The sequence below is a fragment of the Varanus komodoensis genome, unplaced genomic scaffold, assembly GCF_004798865.1.
Source record: "Varanus komodoensis strain SLA01 unplaced genomic scaffold, ASM479886v1 scaffold65, whole genome shotgun sequence".
Lineage (NCBI taxonomy): Eukaryota > Metazoa > Chordata > Lepidosauria > Squamata > Varanidae > Varanus > Varanus komodoensis.
In genome coordinates this window covers 2,499,797-2,515,325 of record NW_025336284.1, presented here as the reverse complement: position 1 = coordinate 2,515,325, position 15,529 = coordinate 2,499,797, and positions in this window count along the sequence as shown.

The following is a 15,529-nucleotide window of genomic DNA, read 5'->3' as shown; positions in this document are numbered from 1 at the left end:
GGCCTGCTGCATAATAGTATAACTTCAAATTAGGTACAGCAAGGCCTCCTCTCCTTTGCATGCTGCAGAATTTTAAATCCGATCCTCAGCTTCTTGCCATTCCAAATAAAAATATTTATTTGCCTCTGCTAGTCTTGAAGAAAGTTTTTGATATTGAAATTGGTATCATCTGTAAAAGAAAGTTCAATTTAGGTCACACATTCATTTTTATTATTGAAGTACTTCCCAAACAAGATGCTTTTAATTTAGTCCATTTTTGTAAGTCTTTTTGGCTCTTCATCCAAATTATTATATAATAATCTGGAAATTGTGTGTCATCGTGTCCTGTGATTTTTATCCCTAAGAACTGAACTGAATTTGTGGTTATTTCACATCCTGAAATCCTCTTTATAGTTTTCTCTTCCTGCTTTGTTACAAATTTTAGCAAGATTTTTGGTTTTTTCTTATTGATATTTTAGCCTGAATAGAGTCCAAATTTTTCAGTTTGCTCCATTGTATACTTGTGGACTGGTGTGGATCTAGAATGGTCAAAACTATGTTGTCTGCATAGCATTTCATTTTATATTCTTCCCCACCTGTTTTAAAGTCTTTGATTTTTGGGTCCTGTCTTACCCTTTTTGCTAAAATTTCCAATACACGAAAAAATAAGAGGCAATAATGGACATCCTTGGAGTGTTACCTTCTCCATTTGAAAACAATCATTTAGTATGCCATCAATTGAAATCTTTGCATGCTGTCTAGTATAAATTGCTTGAATTCAATTCAGAAAGCTTGAGCCACAGTCTAAATATGGGAGAGTTTTCATTAAAAAAGACCAAGACATGTTATCAAAGGTTTTCTCCACAAAGATGAATGCAGCTTTCTTCCTTTTCTCCTTGACCCATTCAATTCCATCACTCACAAAGCATATAGTATCTTTCATATATCTTTTTGGGACAAATCCACTCTGATTTGTATGAATCTGCTTTTCTATACATTTTCTTAGTCTCTTTGCCATTATTGAAGTAAAAAGTTTGTAGTCCACATTTAATAATGAGATAGGTCTCTAAGAATGTGGTAACCTAGGATCATTGCCTTCTTACGTATTGGAGTCAGACAATTATACTAGATCAAATTTGTTGTTTAGGATAAAACTTAGGTGCTTTTCCTCTCACTTATGTTGCATTCACATGCCAAGACCAGACTCCTTGTGTCTTTCACTGGGGCATGCAAAATTTTTCTGAGAGGTTATCTAATTAAATTGTATAGAAATACCTTAAACAAATAAATAAATGCAAAGTGGGTGCTTTTACACTGAGTATTTCTTCACACTTTCTTAAACCACAGTCCATTGGGTTCTAGCTACCTAATCAATCCCCATCAAGTTATTTTAACCTTCTTTATTGCTACATACTTTCTGGCCTAGGTGTATGTATTCTTGGTTGGGCCTGTAAGAAAACTCAAGGTCCTCTCTGTGCAATGATTCTCATAAATGCTTATTGTGCCTGGTTAGGGTCCAATAACTCCCTTTTGGAGGATCCATAATCCTGATGTTTGTTTGTTTTGTGAAGTCTACTAGTTAAGTTCTAGTAATATTGTCATATAATATTGTGGTATATGTTTATATTATTTTTTAAATCTTGTACAGTACCTGGGTTTGTTTCACAAGGTAGGTGGTATGGAAATGTTTTAAAATTAAATAAATAACATTTTTAAAATGGTGCAAGGAATGCTACTGAAACTTGGTTCTTCTTCCCTTTTCCATGTATCAATGTCTCAAAAACACAATTCCCGAGCCACAGTTGAACAAAGATATTTTTAAATGGGTCAACTAAAGCATGAGCAACTGCTGATGGAAACTGATTTTCCTTCTTGCTTTTCCACCATCATCACAGCAACCTTTCTAGACCCTTAAAAATGCTACATTTTATCAGGATTTACTCAGTTCACACCTTTGGTCTGAACATAGTCTAAATGCAACCTGTGACTGAAGACCATATATTTCTGAAATTGTAATGCAATGCGAAGATCTACAAAATGCATTTGAAAGTAGGAATGCATAAGAAATCAATTTGGAGGTGGGAATCCATCAGATTTCCTGGGCTAGGCTCCCTGGGATCCAGTCTGCTTTGCAATGGCCCTGAGTCTGAGTTCCTGGCAATTGCACTTCCATGTGCAGGGTGGTTGTTAGAAACTTAGCCCCATGAACTTCATAGACATTCCTTCTTCTGCACCTAGTGCAGCTGCCACCAACTGCACCGGATATGGAAGAAGATTGGTAGCTGGGGACACCAGGTATAGCTTCTTGCATGACTGCTAGCTGTGCCCTCATCAGCATCTGGTACTGCAACTGCTGGCTGCACAGGGCAGGCAAGAAAGTTGGTCACTGGGACACCATTAGCCTCTCTTTGAGTGGCTGCACCTGACAAGGAAGGTTGCTGATTGCTCAGCTTTCATAGATTGCCTCTTGGTTCAGCAATCTTTGCAGGACCAAGACAAGCATGAAAGGGCATCTGTGGATACAGGAAGGACAGACTTCACTGTTGGGTTCATCTTAACCCTACTTACAAATGCACACATACATTTGAAAAATGTGCATCAAATGTGCACAAATACATTGTATTCAAGGGATATGAATGCATATTTCAATGAAGTACACAGTTAATACACACACACACACACAGACTGAATTACATGCAAAAAGAAATAGAAAAACTTGCCATCTGTTATGGACTTGAGCCAGAGAGAGCTTTGAGATGAAATTTGGAGAACCTTGTTGAACTCCTGATATTCCTGTTTGCACATCTCTAATGTAAAAAGAAACAGATATGGGTCTTTCCCATCTATAAAGTGATTGCTGATGCTTAGTCAGACTGAAATTCTGGCCCTAGAGTGAATGTTCAGGGTGCTCAGCATTATTATCCTTGAATTCAGTCTAACAAAAACTAATTTTATTCAAATCAATGCACTAATGTGTGGTGTTGTACAAAAATTGACCTATCTTTTTGTGCAGTAGGCAGGCAACTAGCTTAGGTTTATTTGATTCCCACCCCCACCCAAAAGTAGTGAAAGATGAAAAGGGAGCATTTAGAGAGAGAGAGAAAAATCCAGTACCAAGTCATCAAAAATATTAATTGCATAATTATTCACTTCAGTGCTCATTATATGCCAAGTGGAACTGTTGAGGGCTGTCTGGAAAGAGAAGTATTACTGTTCCTTTAGAACTAATTATTACTAGGAGGACTTACTGGAAATGCTTATAAACATAGAACTAAATCTAGAGTTACTGTGAACAGACTTCTTACAACCTCCTTTCCACATTAGTTTCCAGTATTTCAAAGTGTTGCAGGAAGGGCTGAGAGACCCTCCTCAATGTGGTAGAGGAGAAAAAAAAAAATGAGTTGAAGCACTGTCCATTCTTTGTTCAAAAAATTTGTGTCCAATTAATATGGGACAGAGGACTTTCCCTCCTGAATCTCAGCTGTATTCGATAATGACGTATATAAACTGTATCCTTTGCACCATAGCAGAAGTTTGGAGTTGAATTATCTATATAGCAATGTTGAAAGTAAGCCAAAGGCTTACGTACTGTTAGTTCACTAGTGGATTTCTTTCTCACTTTTCTGTTTGTCATGTTTATGATTTAAACAAACAATATTTAAAGTTGCTTCTAACATTTCTAATTAAACTACTGCAAAACCCTAAACAATTAAAGTATCAGTGACAATCAAATAGTAACTGATCCATTAAAAAGTTTATCATATGCCATTAAATACTTTGTCATTGCATCAAAATAAGGACAATGTTATAGTCAGGGAGCAACATTCCACAACGGGGAAATCAGCAATAAAATTCCTTCTCCCTGGTTGCCATTCTCCAACCTCCCACAGGCTCTTATCCTGATCATTGTGTGAAGGCAATGCCAAAAGCTCCGGGTGGCTGCTACCACAGGAAGGAGTCATATTGTAGACTTCTTCCATGTGACTGAGAGTTTCTTACACCCCTTGCACTGCAAAGAATGAGCAGAGACTTGTAGTCTACAATGATATTTTAATGGGAATGAGGTCCTAACCCATGTATACAAAGAAATATAAAGCTTCCCCTGCACATACGTGCTGGTCATGTCTGACTCCGGGGCCAGTGCTCATCTCTGTTTGTAAGCCAAAGAGCCAGCATTGTCTGAAGATGCTTCCACTGTCATGTGACCAGCACGAATAAATGCCGAGGAGCAAGGAGCACTTTTACCTTTCCCACCAAAGAGGTACCTATTTATCTACTTGCATGTGCACACTTTTGAATTGCTAGGTAGACTTGTGCTGGGACAAAGCAGCAGGTGCTCAGCACGCTGCATGGATTTGAACTGCTGATTGTATTGTTATTAATTGATGTTTTGTGAGCCGCCCCGAGGCTTTATTGCGATGGGGAGGCAAGAAATGTTTCAAATAATAAAATAAATAACAATAACAGTTTAACCTGCTGCACCACTGCATCCTTTACAAGTTCCATTAAATCCAATAGGTGTTTACAAGATTAAGCTGTTATGTTAATCTATCATTACTGTTTCAGGCTTAAATATACTTAGGAGCATATTTATTAATACTTAATGACAATCTATTTGTGCTATTACTTTTGATATATGTTGGGTAACCCTAGTCTGTCTATTAATGACACAACATCTTTCTTTTTAAGAAATTGTGATTTTCTCATGTATCATAACTATCTATAGAAGCCAGTAATACAAAATAATGCTTTTCTTACAGGTGTACTTTCTGTATAGCTGTACCAAATCAAAATCAGGATTTAAGTTATTTATCATTAGCTGATACATCACATTAAGTGTCACCATGAATAGGACTGAAGTTGTTGCCAATAATGTAATTAGATTTTCAATCACCATCCTACACATAATGCTCCAACATTTGAATGTGGACAGCCAAAGAATAGGGTAAATTATGTATCTGTACCAAACAAATGACCTCTATTGGTTTGATGATAGACAATGACTAACTAGAATTGCATAAAGTAGGAGTAGAGGAGTACTAAAGAGATATGGCTGAAAAGAGAGTAGAGTTGGTAATACCCTGGGATTTCTCTGGCATCTAGGGGTGGTGTAAAGCACTTCGGTAAACCAAACTTTCCCTCTCTCTTTTGAACAAAAACCCTAATGACTATACAAGGGATGTTTTCCAATGTGTGAACAGATAGGGTTTATTAACATTATTGTTCCATAGAAAGCTAAATAATTATGAATGTATTTATGCTAACTCTGATTAAAATTTCTTTAATTATATTGCTTGGAAAAAGAATGTCAAACATAATTTATTAGCTAGCTGTCTCCAGACAATTAATCTTGCAAGGTGTGTTAAGTTTTGAGAGATTTGTTTATTTTCGAATTAAACAGTTTAACACCTTTAATAGTGTGAGATATGTATCTGGAATGTTTCTGAGGAAAGAAGGCTAATTCTTACGTAGCTATTGCATATCGGGTAGAATTAGAAATGTGCATCTGAGTCACAAACTACTGACATCCAATGAATGGGCTGTATCTTTGCTACTAATTGCAACTTTAGGCAGAACCTACTTCTATGAGCAGTGTGAAAAATGACCCTGGATAGGCAAGGGCTCAGATCTTCTGAACATGCCCAGGATCTTTACAACACTTGCTACCATTTTAATGCCTTTGAATTCAGTAGCATTGCAATTGCAAGGAGAGCTTATGCCTTATTCTGTTAGCAGATTAATGAGGAGTGTAGAATCAGCTTTTTAAACTAGAAGGAAGACTGCCTCTACTTTCTTTCCACAGACCAGAGTCCAAAATTGATTACTACAAAGTGGATGATTCCTGATTCCAACTTGTATTTTTTCTGTTTCTTAGGTGACAAAAAACCTGAGACATATGTACTTAGTAGGGTATGGTTCTGTCCATGAGGTTTTCATGGCAAGGGTACTGGAGTGGATTGCCATTTCCTTCTCCAGTGGATCACCTTTCGTCAGAGTTTTCTGCTATGACCTGTCCATCTTGGGTGGCCCTGCATGGCATGGCTCATAGCTTCATTGAGCTACACAAGCCCCTTTGCCATGACAAGGCAGTGATCCAAGAAGGGGCAATGCCAAATAACGTTTAAACTACCATACCATTGAACTCATTTCATGTGTAGTGGTTAAGAGCGTGGGACTGGGACTCAGACGATCTGGGTTCTAGTCCCCGCTCAGCCATGGAGCCAACTAGGTGACTTTGGGCCAGTCACAGACTCTCAGCCCAACCTACCTCACAGGGTTGTTGTTGTGGGGATAAGATGGAGGAGGAGAGATGATGTAAGCTGCCTTGAGCCCTTTGTAGGAAAAAGGCAGGATATAAATCCATAAATAAATAAATAAATAAATAAATATACTAGCAACGTTATGCTCAAAATCCCACAAGCTAGGCTCCAGCAGTATGTGGACTGAGAACTACCAGAAGTACAGGCAGAGTTTATTTATATATTTATTTATTTATTTATTTATTTACTAAAACATTTCTATGCCGCCCCTTGCCAGAGCCTCGGGGTGGCTTACAACAGTTACAACAGTTTCGAAGAGGGAAAGGTACTAGAGATCAAATTGCCAACATATGTTGGATCATGGAGAAAGCTAGGGAGTTCCAGAAAAACATCTACTTCTGCTTGATTGACTAGCTAAAGCCTTTGATTGTGTGGATCACAACAAATTGTGGCAAGTTTTTAAAGAGATGGGAGTACCAGACCATCTTATTTGTCTCCTGAGAGACCTATATGCAGGTCAAGAAGCCACAATGAGAACTGGACCTGGAACCACGCATTGGTTCAAAATGGAGAAAGGAGTTTGGCAAGGTTGTATACTGTCACCCTGCCTATTTAACTTCATGAGAGCACATCATGAGAAAGGTGGGGCTAGATGAATCACAAGTTGGAATCAAGATTGCCAGGAGAAATATCAGCAACCTGAGATATGCAGATGATACCACTCTAATGGCAGAAAGTGAATAGGAACTAAAGAGCCTCTTGATGTGGGTGAAAGAAGAAAGCATAAAAGTTCACTTGAAACTCAACATTAAGAAAACATGGCATTGGGTCCTATCACTTCCAGGCAAATAGATGGGGAAGGAGGTACAGATTTTATTTTCTTGGGCTACAAGATCACGCAGATGGCGGCTACAGTCAAGAAACACTTGCTCCTTGGGAGGAAAGCTATAGCAAATCTAGACAGCATACTAAAAAGCAGAGACATCACCCTGCCAACAAAAGTTCATATATTCAAGGCTATGGTTTTCCCAGTTGCAATGTATGGCTGTGAAAGCTGGACCATAAAGATGGCTGAGCACGGAAGAATTGATGCCTTTGAATTGTGGTGCTGGAGGAGACTCCTGCGAGTCCCTTGGACTGCAAGGTGATCAAACCAGTCATTCTTAGAAGAGATCAACCCTGACTGGTCTTTAGAAGGCCAGGTACTGAAGATGAAACTCAAATACTTTGGCCACCTAATGAGAAGGAAAGAATCACAGGAAAAGACCCTAATGCTGGGAACAATAGATGGCAAAAGAAGAAGAGGATGGCAGAGATTGCGGTGGCTAGATTTCATTCACTCCCATCTTCCCTGTATATTTGGTACATTTGAAATTTTCTTGTACAAATCTTTTTGAAGTGATGATCCAATATGTTTTTACTTAAGCACCACAAAATGATAAGTGTTACTTCTGAGTGAGCATGCTTAAGATGTGATTTACCCTAAATGTCATTTTAACAATCATTAAATATATTAAATAGCTCTGCATGTTTCATAAATATGCCAAGCGTACATTTTAAAGTGCTATTATAAATTAAGTATTATATATTGTTAAAACAGAAACTAGACTTAGGTGTGATAAGAAATATTGATCCCCTACTGTTGTTTTTCCAATGGAAAAAATGAGATTCTCCTGTAATACCCCTGGGAATTTTACATATGTACTCTGTGAGCAACTCCTTAAGCTATCACACATGAACCATAGCTTATCATGTTATACAGGCGTCATGTTACTGCATTGAGGGTGCTATACTTTTGGGATGTTCATAAGTCCTTGAACCTGGGGGCTTACAGGCATTCAATGCAGAGCAGAGTTGGAACAGAGGCAGTTTTTTCCATCTAGCTACAGTATCGCAGCTGTGAGTGCAGGGGGAGGAGGCTGGAGCAGCTTCAGAATACTTTTCATTTGGACTGTTCTAGTCTCTCCACTTCCAGATGTTCCCTTTTACCACTCTCCAAGGGTATTTTCTTGACCTTGGAGAAGAGCCTCTGCAGTTCTTTCTGTGTTGGCTGTGTAAGAGAGGGGAAGGGGTTGGTACTCCTATTCCCAACTCCAGGGTTGGAGCACAAACTCCAACCTCAGGTCTGGGAAGCCAAAATATCCCATGGCACCCTGAAACATGCCCTAGAGGCCAAATTATTCATCTTTTAGAATTTTTATTTCTGGATTCCATGAACTGCTACTGTATATATTTCATCATAATAAGGATTTCCACTACTTCATCACATTCTCATGGCCAAGACTTAGAATGCACATTGACTATATATAAATAGAAGATTATGTATCCATTGAATATATATAGGTAGAAACACAAGATTATGTTTTATGTGATTCTTAATGGTGGGGATTGCTAAATTGTTGCTAAGTTGGTAGAAGAGAGCTACATTAGAAACACAACATTTTTGAATCAGAAGGGTCCTCAAAAGTTATCTATTCCAACCCCCTGCTTGATACAGGATTGACAAGGTAGAATGCAACTAGAGCGTCCCTGACAGATGGTATATATTCCCAAGGACATGTCATACATGTTTATTAATTCCACAGCAAGATTAATGGATTGAATTCTTGCCACAGCTTGGTCAAATCAATCCAACACGATTCGTATTTATACATTCAAAAGTACTAAGGATTGATTTTAGCATATCTGAATTCATTTCTCTTTGACAAATACATACCAGCAACTTAACCCAGAATTGTGGTTCCTAAAATAAGTGTAGGAACTGTTCATTGTCAGTCCTTTATCAGTCAGACCATTTTTATTAAAGAGGAATTTGTTCCTCAACTTTGTCAAGAAGTGAAACATGACTAGGCCAAGAAGTGGAACATTATATATGCTTTCTCAATGAGCTCAGTAAAAGTTACTCCATAACAAATTTGCATAGAATTACAGCTCTTTGAACCTGATAGAACTTATTCCTGACTAGATGTTAATAGGATTGCACTATTACTTATCTTAATTGTCTGGAGAGGAACAATGAAAGCTTAGTATAATGCTTTATTTTCCTGAAAACAGCTGATTTTGTTCACCCTGCATCAAAAAAATCCTAGCATTAGTTGTATTTGGAGTTATTTTTGACCCCAGACAAAAGTGCCTCAGGCAAGACAGATGCTGCCTATGAAAATGGGTTTCCTGCTGAAAATTTCCTAGAAGGACTACTTATGTGCAAAATGAAGTACCAAATGTGAGTTCTGGGAAAGCCATTTGCCCCATTATGCAGGATGGGGATTAAATTATACTTCTCATGTGATTTATCTTACCTCTGGTATTGAAAGCAATGTTTCGTTTAATACCAAAAGCACAGATCCAATATTTATTGTTTTTAATAATAGCTGAAAAAGGTAATATAGGAATTTTGAGTCTTTCAAAGTGAATGACTCCACCTTTTATTACTTTAATTATTTATGTATCTTATGGTCTTCCACTCAACTTGCAGTGTCTTTTTCCTCATGTTCGTGTTTGCAGAAGGGAATGTTGATTGTGAAAAATTGAACTGGCTCTGTAATTATTACCCTCTTTATTTAAAGTGTATACTTGATATTCAAATAATGACAAGCACATAATGAAATTGTGAACTGTTTCTTAACTGTCCCTGTTTTATATAAATCAAAGCTCAATTTGAACTCGTGCTTATTAGATTCTAGTCTTAGAAGTTCTTCACAGAATTGGAGCTCAGCACAAGAATATTTCATTAGGGTTTCTATAGTGCCCCAAAGTGAAAACTCTCTGGACTGTTTACAGTAGTATAAAAACTGAAAGGATACAAACATATAAATATACACACACACACACATATCTAAAACAATTGTAAGCTATCATCAAAAGATTAAAAGCTCATCATATAGTGCAATTAGAGCATGCGTTAGCATGTTGCCTTCATGCTGGATAACCACACATTCTTGAAATGCCCCCGAAAAGTGGATAAATGGCTTCCCAGGCCAGGTATGCCAGGCAAGCTTCCTCTAATTTCCTTTAGAAATTATATAATGTTGGCATTTGTTAACAGGTCCATCGCCATCTAAATCAGGAGAAAACAACTTGTGGCTCTAGCCAACATAACCAGTGATGAAGGACTGTGGGACTACTAGGTCAAAATCTGTGGAAGTTCAGAAGTTTCCTACCTCTGATCTAGATTCACATGACTATGGCATACATTGCTAACCTTCCACTTTCTACAGAGTGCATCATCTGGACCCCAGTGTTCCAAGCCTGAACAGCAGCAGCTTCCCAGGGCTTCAGTTGCATGTGGGGCTTTCTCACCTTGGTGCCTCCAATTTTTATCTCCAGTGTCCATCCATTTAACCAAATGCACTGTGGAAGCCAGCCAGAAAGTCACTGCCTCTTCACTGGTAATTTCTGAGTCATAGTGAGGTAAAGCCCCTGTAGAACCAACAGATGTCCACTATCCCCTATGTGTTTCATAACCCTAACCCATAATTTTTCATTTAGTGAGGTTGCACCAAAATCATCTCACAATGTAAATATGAATCCTCAAAAAAGATGGAGCATCTGTTCTTCAAAGAATGTGTTGCTGCTGGCACCCTAGCTTCCTACAAATCTCATTGCACTATCTACCCATGCATGGTGGTTCAATTTCACATCACTCAGCTATGGTGATATCTGCCAGTGTTCTCTTAGCTGTGAAGGAAAGTTAGGAGAAAGCCTGGCAAAAATTCTACCAACAGTAATGGAACTCTTATAGTACATTCACCCTTCCACCATCACCACCCCCATAACACACACATACCAAAATCCCTGAAATTCAGTAGGTCTGGGTCTAGTACCTCTAGTACCTAGTTCACACACACACACAGAGTATAATTTACATAGAACTCACCAAAGGGATCAGTAGAAGGCATGATGGATTTTTATTGAAATCAGTGGGAAAATGAAAATGAAAGTAACACTAAAAATAAAGGTGACTAGAAAAGGTAAATATAAGACAATTTCAACACAGGTGAAATTAGCAGAAAAAATGGGAAATTATATTGCATACACCCAAAGTGCAGAGATGTGCACAAGAAGGCAGATGCTGTCCTGAACAGCCCCAAACAATTCCAAATAAATATCAGAAAAGTCAAGGTGCTGCTGAAGTTTGATGGCAGCCATGCAGCCCAGAGTAGCTGAGAATTCCTCCACGCTTGACTCCATTCATCCATCCATCCTCTTATTTATTCAGTTTGGTTTTTTCTTAGTCGAGTGCTTTATCATTGCCAGTAGACAACCTGGACCCCATCATTAGCATATTTAATTGAAGTTATTGTGCCATTGACATGCAATGGACAGTAATTTCCACAAAAGCTAGTTTCTGCAGCACTAAAGTAATTGACCTATGGCAAGCATGTCACGCCTGCCTGCACTCTGCTAATGGGAATTTGCAGTGCATGGAGGTCATAAGCCATAGTGTCAACTCATGGTGTTGCACTTTATGCACCATTTGTTAAAAAGCAAGATGCATGAGCACTTGCGTCATAATTTCTCCTCCCTGTCAAGACTGCTCTGAGTTTGAGGGATTGGGTATTTGCTGCACATACTTATGCCTCCTTGACAGCAATGATCATATTTGTGGTCATTGGTTCCAAAGTCCTTACTGTTTTAGCCATTTATTCTCAACATTAATCCCAACTCTTTTCCTTCGTTGCAGAGGTCAAAAATATACTGTTGCATCAGAGCTGTGCAAAATGACCTCTTAATTTTTTTTTTACTATTTTTATTGCAGCTAAATTGGTGGACTAGCTCTCTGGATTTCTTGAGGGAAGGGAGAACGCCATAACTGTTTCTCATGGGTAGAACTCATGTTCACAGCAGCAGTAGCTCAACTTCATGCTCTTTCCTAGCATTTTTTAAAAAACTGCTGCTCCTGCAAGTAGCAACAACTTGAACTGTGATGACAGCTAACATTGTGCTTCACAGTTCTAGTATCATCATCACAAAGTCTTGCATATGAGGCAGGAAAGGTTATTATTATTATTATTTTAAATTATTTTTGTTCTAGCACAAAAAGGTTGAGAGAGAGAACATGTGCAACATGGACTGACATCCCATGGCATAGCAAAGTATATAAGTAAGAATAGAATTATTCAAGGCAGCCAAATGCTTACCCCAAACAGGTAAAAGGCAATGAGGAATACTTGAATGCCTTAAGCAGAGAATGCCTTAAATGTAAATCAGCACTGGGTAGAATTTTTGAATTCAATCCATTGCATTAAGCTGCACTTAATACATGATTTCTTGTCTAAAACACAATGTGGTGTCCCATCCTTCTATTTCAGGCAATAGTTCCCAAATGGACTCTTTTTGAAGAAAAGCCTTTAGGTAAGCCCGCTGTTCATTTCTTGTTTAAAGAGAAAGAACAGCAATTGCTGAAGTTCATCAGTTGGACAACAGACTAAGGTGGCAGGAACTATCATTCACAGAATGAAGTATTAGCATTTGAATTAAAAATAATTTCTAAATTTGCATCTGTACATGTACATTGCATATAGAAATGCTATGTCCTTTCTGTACTCTTTCCCAGTAGTGCATTTCCTCTGTTTTGGTGATTCATAAGCTTTTACCCTAGTTGTGGGGTAATTATGAGTGACATTGTAGAACTGTATGCAAGGATCAAGCAGATCAAGAACTGAATAGCATCTCCAGTAGACAGAAAAACTGCATACTTTCCTGCAGTAACGGTGTGATATGAATACTGAAGTGGCAAGAAAGGAACTCTGGAAGTTCTTGGACTCCTTCAGAGTTGAATTTGGCATCTTCCCACCATTCATCATGCATATATGGCACCTGGTAAGAGTCATGTATTAGAAGCTATTTGATTTCTACATTTACGTCATGTATGATAGAGAGAGAAGTGGTGTGATAGTGTTGGCAAAATCCAAATAAATTTTATAGAGAAAGCTTACATGGATGTAAAATCAAACCTGCAATATCCCTGCTACTCTTGCCCAGAAAGAACCAGAACTTTTGGCCTGGCTCCTTTTCCCTGGGAAAAGGTGGCAGCACTGGAGGCTTCATTATTCACATGTGCCTTTCAGAGATGGAGGCTCTCCACCCACTTAGGGTGGTCACCACATTGTTGCAAAGGCTAATCCCTTCTGGAATGTATTTGCATGTCTCCGATTATTGGCTGCTGCTGCTACTTGTTACATTTCTTGGCTTCTGCGTTACTCTTCAATTGAAAGAGTATTTCTATCCAGTTAGCTGCTGGGCTTCCAAGAACAGCCCTGACTATATTTTCCTGTTCTTATGAAATTGCCTGCTCTTGCATGTCAAAATCCACACCTAGGACCTGTTATGATTCATGTTGCTGTGTCACTTCTCACCAATCACTAATATTACTGAAACATTATGTCATATCCCCTGTGCTGTTAACTCATACTGTTCTGCTTATATCTGCATTGTCTCCTGAAATGTACCTATTCTTCCATCATCATCATCATCATCATCATCATCATCATCATCATCATCATCATCATCTGCTTCTGCATATGTGATCCACAACCTGTAAAACATTCTGTATATGCTCAGGGAACTTGAAGTTGGTGGGCATACTGACTACCCAGCACCACTGCTGTAGGTTTCTCTCTGCAGAGGGGTTTACCTGTGTGTTCTCACCAATAAAACTGCTGAGGTTGAAGCGTTTACATCTTCTGGGTGGAACCGAGGGTATATTCTCATGTTCCACGATTCCAGGATTTCCTGACAATATCAATAGCAATCACAGCACTAGAGTTTGATTAAGTTTCTGGGTATATGCTGAATACTCTTTGCACCATTGTGTTTGGACTTAAATGGCTAGTAGAAAGGTAAAGCACTTGAGAAACTGCTGGCACACTGTGGGAAACGTGATATTCCCAGCCTTATGAAAGGCTACTAAGATTGCAATTCATGTTGAGACCCATTGGAATCAGTGGAACTTACTTCATTGATTACACCGTTAGGGTTGTAGTCAATGTTGAGGCAGTAGGGTAATGAGACTCAGCGAGTAGGAAAGGAGCTTAACCCTTGCAGTCCGGGGCAAAGGCAAGGGTCTAAGATGGACACAGCTCATCCTTCCCACCTGGGAAGAGGAGTGCCTGTGTGGGAAAGGAACAGCTTGTTGAGAGTAGAAGGGGCATGCATAGCGAGGAGTCAGCTGAGAAAGGGATGGTGAAAGCTGAGGCTCTGGAGAAGCTGCCTGCAGCCCCTGGAAACACTGGCAGGCAGTGGGCAAGATGCCACTCCCTGCCCTAGCAGGGACAGTCAAGAGCGTGCCTGAAGCTAAAGGTTAGTCTTTTCAGCTGAGTCTCTGTAAGAAGTGGCCAGGTAGCCCTGCTGTTTCTGTACAAAGTATTGTTTAAAGGCATTGCACTGCTGGCTAAGATGATGTGTGGTGTTGGAAGCCATGGAGTGGAAGGGGGTGGGGTTGATGTTCCCCTCCCCCCTGGCACAGTTACACAAACTAAGATTTTTCTTTAATCCTGAGATTTTTATTGCTCTTTCAAATTCTTTTAAAAATAGTTCTTATACCTTTAGATAGTGTCTTTTAAATCTCTTTTACAAAATACCCATAGAGCTTTGATTATTGGAGATATAGAAATGTAAATCAACATCATCACCATAACTAGCACTAACAGTCCTGGCTTTCTTGCTAATCCAACAAGAGTACAATGAGAAACACACATAAAGATTGCCTCGGCTTAAGAGCAGTTTTACTTACAAATGCCTTAAATCAGAAACATCCTCTGATTTTACACTAACTTGAATTACTATAGTACTTCAGAAGCACACAGAGCCTGTTCATACATGCCTGGAACTCTCCCTTGACTGCTAACAAAGTAATGGCTGTATGAGCTGACCCTATTGCAGACAGTTATGCTTACATGCTGTGTTGCAAATGGTCCCTTTTTGGTGCCTTTTTTTGAAAACGAAGTCACAGATATTGCATCTTATGTTGCAGCCCCCAAGTGAAGTATTTTATGTATGTGTGAATTTATAAATCCACAGGCAGGAGCAGTTTATATACTACTTGATCTTTCAGCACCTAGCTATAAAATTCTCAGTGACCCTTACCTGAATGTGTGAATTGGATTAATTGAAAATGCATTAAGATGACATTGAAAGTGCTTGTTTCTTGCAGAAATACATGAATTACATCTTCATACCAGGATACAAATAACCTTTCTGCCTCTTTTCTTTCATTTCTTTTAGTTTGTGTTTTGTTCTCCCTAGTAGCAAGAACACCATATGCATCACAGCACTATCATGAATGCCTT